Source organism: Solea solea, chromosome 9 (genome assembly GCF_958295425.1).
Source record: "Solea solea chromosome 9, fSolSol10.1, whole genome shotgun sequence".
Taxonomy (NCBI): domain Eukaryota; kingdom Metazoa; phylum Chordata; class Actinopteri; order Pleuronectiformes; family Soleidae; genus Solea; species Solea solea.
Window position 1 is genome coordinate 4,458,998 of NC_081142.1, and position 6,532 is coordinate 4,465,529.

At 37.5% G+C, this 6,532-nt stretch overlaps 1 long non-coding RNA gene across 3 annotated transcripts; it reads right to left on the reverse strand.

The window, feature by feature from the left end:
• Positions 1-282: 282 nt before the first annotated feature.
• Positions 283-5,631, reverse strand: LOC131465848 (uncharacterized). 3 transcript variants are annotated; one of them, XR_009241343.1, is made up of 4 exons: positions 5,160-5,631; positions 1,791-1,942; positions 1,428-1,585; positions 283-532 (listed from the first exon to the last, which is right to left on the reverse strand). It is a non-coding gene; the product is annotated as an uncharacterized LOC131465848 (long non-coding RNA). The 3 variants fall into 3 exon arrangements; XR_009241342.1 differs by having other exon boundaries at positions 1,791-1,948; XR_009241341.1 differs by lacking the exon at positions 5,160-5,631 and having other exon boundaries at positions 1,791-3,280.
• Positions 5,632-6,532: the final 901 nt, after the last annotated feature.

Consider the following 6,532-nt stretch of genomic DNA (forward strand, 5'->3'; position numbering starts at 1 on the left):
TGAATCAAGTAAAGATGGCTGGACAGTAGACGTGAGGAAATCTCTTTTCTGGATGCAGCCACTTTAAAACTTTTATGACCAAAACTAACTTTGGTAATCTTAACATACTCTTCTGTAGGATTTGAAGGATTTGAGGATATGAAGCATGATCAAACAAATCAGACTATATCACTGTGATGATGAGATTACTAATATTACAAGCTCGACAACGCCACCCTGGGAATTTCACCCAGGGAACTACAAGGCACACAGTTCAGGTTACTCAGGGGGCAAGAGACGTGGTTCCAAGTTATTATATCATTTTTATTAAACATTAATGCTAAAATTTCAATGAAACTCATTCATACCAACAAAAAAGGGGGAAAAACCTAATCCGGGCTGAGGCAAAAGTGAATGGACGAAGGCAAAAATCACCAGGCACACGTGGCAGACACTCTCAGTGACGAAAAACCCGCTCCCAGGTACACAGCAAGACAAGACGGGAGGATGCCACCACCAGACCACCAGCACCGCCACCACCGGACTACAGCAACTGAAAAAGGGGAGGATAACAACAAATTAGTGGGGTTACATACAGTCAAAACAGAAGAAAAAGAATTCCAATGCTTAACAAAACTATAAAAATGGGCAGGTCACCAGTCTAAATAAACCATATAACAACTGAACAACTAACACAAGGGAAAATGAAAGAAAACCAAAACAAAACCCAATGACCTAAATTACAAAACAAAATCTCTAAATTAACAAAATAAAATTACATAAACAAAATTACATTTAACCCAGACACAATACCCAAAAATAATGTTTCCCACTTTTACATGCACATTCATTCACTCTGTATAAGTGGGAACATCCCCCTTATACCTCCCTATATTTACCTATATTAAATAAAGCAACTGAATGCTTTGTCAATTTTTCCGAGTTAACAGTGACTCTGCTTTGTGTCTGAACACAGTTTTAGTTATTCCTTTAACACAATGAATTTAAAACGTCATTAAAACAGTCATTGCAGTCGTTCCGAAAAAGGAAGCATAGTTGAAGAATGCAGAACTGAAATTATTTTAAATGTACAGATAATTTCTGAATGAGCCCGTGTGAGAAATTCAGATGGGAACCTCCAGAAAAAGTACAGTGAGCAAATGGGCAAGTGACTTGTCTCCTGCAGGCTCAAGATAGGTTTCAGCCCTCACCTTGATATAAACAGGCATTTTTTTACAGTTGTAAACACATTTGGACTAGACAGTCTCCCACCATGTCGTATGTGGATGGAAAACTCCTAAAAATTGTCTAGAATTAATATTAATATATAATAATAATAACAATAATAATAATATATATGCAGTCTTTATGTCCCCTCTTCACTCAGATAATGAGTGTGTGACAGAACCTGGCATGTGTGCATTGTTTTTATTCAGGTGCTGCACTACCGTTGCATCGTTTCATATCTTTCTTCAGGTTACACGGAGAGGTGATGCAAGCCTTTTTGAAAACTGTCATCCAAACGTTTCCAAAGGCAACACCTCCTCCGCTTCCTTCGCGTGCTTCCTCTGGCCCTCACAAATAGACACACCAAGCATTAGGATGACTGGAAGAGCCAGACACACAGACAGATGGACAAGGATTAACATGTTTTACTGAATGAACACTCTCTACTTCTAGTTCCAGGCCTGTATGGGTCAAACAACAAAGACAGGAGAGGGAGAGCAGAAGAAGCCGATGAGTGGGAGGAGTGGAGGATGCAGGAAATGGAGTGCGAAACATGGGGCATTGCTAAAACAATAATGACTTACACTAATTGTGTTTCCTCTGGCCAATGTGAGTGTGGTGACATTTCAGTTCTGTGTTTGTCGGTCAAAGGATGAGCTAATTAATATGGTAATTTAGCCCCGGACGCCTCCAGTGACAGCCACACCCCCTTGTTAGTGGCCACAAGAACAAGAGTCTGATGCTCCAGGAGTGGTAGAGGCAAAGAGAGACAGACGGAGAGAGAGAGAAAGACAGAGACAGACAGTTTTTTATTTATTATGGCTTTGCCTTCCCAGCAGCCCCGGAGTCACACAACTTTGTCTCTGTAAAGGGAACAAGTGATTATTTCTGAAAAATAGGGAACTTTGTCAAAATGTATCCCACCCACACACGATCTCTCTCTTTTTTACACTTCCATGTTGAGAATGTGTGGGCATACATATACATTGGTGGGTATACACACACACACACACACACACACACACAGGACCTAAACTCAGAGACATGTTGCTTGATTAAGCCCGTCAAGCCAAGGGCAACTCTGACTGTGAAGACTCATGTGGTAATCTGCTTCATTCTGCCAGCAAATCACATATCAGTGATCAAGGACAAGAGGGTAAAAGCTGCACCTAAGGACCTCTTTAATCTAAAAGATTCTACAGAGAGTGAGACATATGGAAAAGCTGCTTTGCACCACACTATAGCACAACAGAATTAGGTTTATCTGGGATATTTTAACCCAGTTTTTTAAAAGCAGATAAACACCATTCCTGGACTAGAAGATAAATGACGTCAGAATCTGCATCACTACAAGAGAAATGAGCACCTTTAGTCTAGTCTTGCATTCCCACTAATGGCGATCGGAGCCAGAGCTGATAAAAACCCACATGCTGCTTCTGTAGCCATTTGACCCAATACTGACTACACACATTCCCACTGGTCAAAAAAACTATTTTAACCCACGATTGAATGCAAACACATTTTAAAACAAGCTCAAAATGATCTGGATACTTATCTCTTATACAGAAACCTCCTTTTACAGAACCAATCAGCTGCCAGGATCCACCGAGACACTCACACACGTCATTCAATCAAGCGAGCACACCTGCAACCCATCACACACTTACATGCAGACACATTCACAAAGGAAAAAGAAAGCATAAGTCTGGCTTCATAACAAGAGCACCTATTAAAATTGTACGTTGTGTTTGTACTCAATCTCTGAGAGGAAATGGGCCGTCATGTGGTATAATTAGATGTGCATTTTACCTATCATTGTAAAAAAGAGTGGAGACTTTATTGAAGCATATAACAGGAGACAGGCCACCATTATAAATCTGAGGAATTGTTAGCATGTATACAAACCCCATTGTGACATAGGTCATCATTTTAGTAGAGTTATCTCAATGTCACACGAGGGAAAAGTTTGTTTTGGAAAGTTGTCAAACAAATCCAGTCCAAAATTGGTGTTTCATAACCAGATAGTTTTCCGCTGTGACTTTTTATTGTAGCACAGATGTGTTTAGGTTACTGATTTCTTATCTCTCTTGTCTCTCTATCTCTCCTGTGTATGGAGTTGGAAAGCAGTTGGAAACCAAACATTCTCAGGTTTTCATCCATGAACTCTGGAAAATAATCCAGACAGAAAGCAGCCAAAAAACAAACTTAAAGCAACAAAAAATAAGCTCACATTTCACTTTAACAATGTGTCAAAACAAACTGCAGAATGGCACAAAGTTAGCATTTAACTAGTGGATCTAGTTGACTGAAAGGTGTCACATTTATAAGATGAATATTGGAATTTATTTACCAAATTAACGTAAACATAAGGACATAATATTACTGTTGCCTTGTATCGGCTGGATGTGTGAATAAGTGAATCTGAGAGTATGCCAGTTCTGGTTAATCCTTAAAACACAGAGCATTTCGGATGCTTATATATCTTATATATATATATATATATATATATATATATATATATATATATATATATATGTATGCATATGTATATATATATATATTTTATGAACAAAAAAAGAAAAGAAAAACAGTCCCAGTTTTGTCACTTCTGCCATTTGTTCTTGTTCTAAAAAATATGCAACATGAAATGAATCATAACTTTGACTCAATGACACATAAGAAGACCCAGAAACACATTTTTGCAAAGCCTGCACATGTGACCTATAAATGCACACACCCAGTATGTCCATGTAAGGAGTTGTGTATTATTTCCACGGCAAATTACCAAGGGTTAACTATGAGAACTAAGGGTTAAAGCTCCAATCCCAGTATTTTTAAATGAATCCATTATATTAATAATAACATGGTCAAATAATAACCACAGACAGAAAAGCAGAACTTGTCGTTGCCTTCTGTTAATTTCCACGTATGTCATACACCCTTGAATGCCAACTCAAAATTAGATGAGAAGTGTATAATGATAGACCTGTTTTTCAAACTGCATCTCCTGTTTACTTGTTAGCTATTCTTAGTCAGCATGGTGATGTGTATGACTCAGCAGCCAATGTGATGTGTCCGTGTATATTTACTGTATATACACAGGATAACCTTTTCATTTTAAGTTCAGTTATGATTGTTACCTGATAGAATAGAATTTGATTTAAATAGGGACAACAGAGTTAACATAGTTCCAATACAAATAATGCAACTGATGTGCTGTACATGGAGTTTATACAGTAGCAATTGCTAGTTTGCAACTCTTGTCCCTGCAACTAATGACTATTTTCATAATCAAACAATCTGTCGATTATGTTCACGATTAATTGAGTAATCGTTTGGTCGATAAAATGTCAGAAAACGGTAAGAAAATGTTTATCAGTGATTGTCAAACCTTTAAATAATGAGGTTCTCAAATGTCTTGTTTTGTCCACAAACCAAAATGATTCACTTTTAATGATTTCTTTGTTATATGGAGCAAAGAAATTAAGAAAATATTCACATTTAAAAGCTGATAAAAAATTAGAAATCTTGTTTAACTTCCTCCTGGCTGCCCCCGGTACAGGGGCAGTAAAACTCACTACAACACACACTTATCAAAGGCACGTTTACCTTTGACCAATATTGACATGCTGCATACCCACAGAAAGCTCAGAAACTGGGCTAACAGTTCATAAAAAACATTCTTATGTTCACCAAACACAGACTAAACGCCAAGTAATCTAACCAACACAAGCTAATAACACCATAACAGTGTAAACATTTAAAAGCGGCACCGGAGAATCAGCGCCGTCACGTCGAAAAAAAAAAAACATGTCTGCTCGATAGTAGAGACTTCACAGATTACAACAGTGCCATGTATATCACTCTACGGTCAAAACTCACGGACCCAGCCACAAAATAAGAGCAAAACAACAATTCACTTTCAAGAAATACAACCAGAAATGTTGTCTTACCTTTGTTGTTGAGCTAAACAAGCTGTTTTCACCGGAACAAACCGCTTCTAACGGAGAACTAGACTTCCCAGCATGCTTTGGGGGCCTGTTCCTGGTCTGATTGGTCATTCCGGACGGCCATTGTTTTGATTCTATTGGTTTAGAGGATTAAAACGAGCTGTCAATCACCCAGATTGGCCAATGCTAGCCGGAGCTATGGCCCAGAACAGGCTGAGGCTCAGAGTTGTCTCTGACGCTCCAGAGAAAAATGCCCCAAATATATTGATTTTTTAATCATTTTTTATTTTTTTAATTCAAAAAAAGTTTTAGAACAATAGTGACATGTAAATAAAATAAAATGGGTTTAATAATGTTTTACCCATAGTAATCATAGATAGTGCCAAACTAGAGTCACATAGGCATCTCTTCACTAAAACCTCTGTAATTTCACTCTGCTTCACTTCAGCATCATCAGACTTTGCACAGATAATGTCCATGTGTTGTTACATGACTTACGTGAGTTTTTAAGCTCCTAATGCACATTTTTAAAGGTGATATTTATTTTAAAATGCAATATTTATTTGGGTGAGGGAAAAAATCCTTCATTTATTGTGGGTCCCATCTGCATTTACTCTGGCACAAGTGTATCTACAGTGAAACTTACACTTCTGGTGGAATCTCACAAGTGTTATCTTTATTTTGAGACCAAGATAATTCACATAGAGCTTGTAATTGCAGAGATACACTCTATTTAGTTTGGGAATTTCATTTTCGAACAGGGACCCAAAAAAGAGGGTCCGGGAAGACGAGGTCATGAAAAAAGCTTCAAACTGATTAATCGATTATCAAAATAGTTTTTGATTAATTTATTAATCGATTAATAATCGATTCATCGAGTAATTGTTTCAGCTCTAATGCATATATGTAACAACTGCAAGCTGAACTAGATTACACACAATAAGAATTGTCAAATAAATCTTAAACCAAAAACAATTAATGGGTACAGCTCTGTTTTTCTTTTAGTCAGCATTTAGCCTTTGTTGTAAACAGTTTTATTTCTGATATTAATCTGATTTCGGTTGGCAATGTGATCCAGAGGATAATGTGGATTGTCCAAATGTGGCCTTAGGATATTTTATAGTTACGATTCACCTCACTCCTGGTTCCTGTGGTTTTTGGACGGACTTGGAAAGAGGCTCTGCGGCGAGACATGTCCTAAAAAAATAGTCGATTGTCTATTTCACACCAGCTATATATTCAGTTCATACACAATCTGCTATTTTCCAATCTGACATGTCAGCATAAATGCACATAACATAACAATAATTTAAACTTACTTTTCCCTGACTTGGAGAACTGGTCCTATGGTAATAGGCTGAATAGTTTATTCAGTC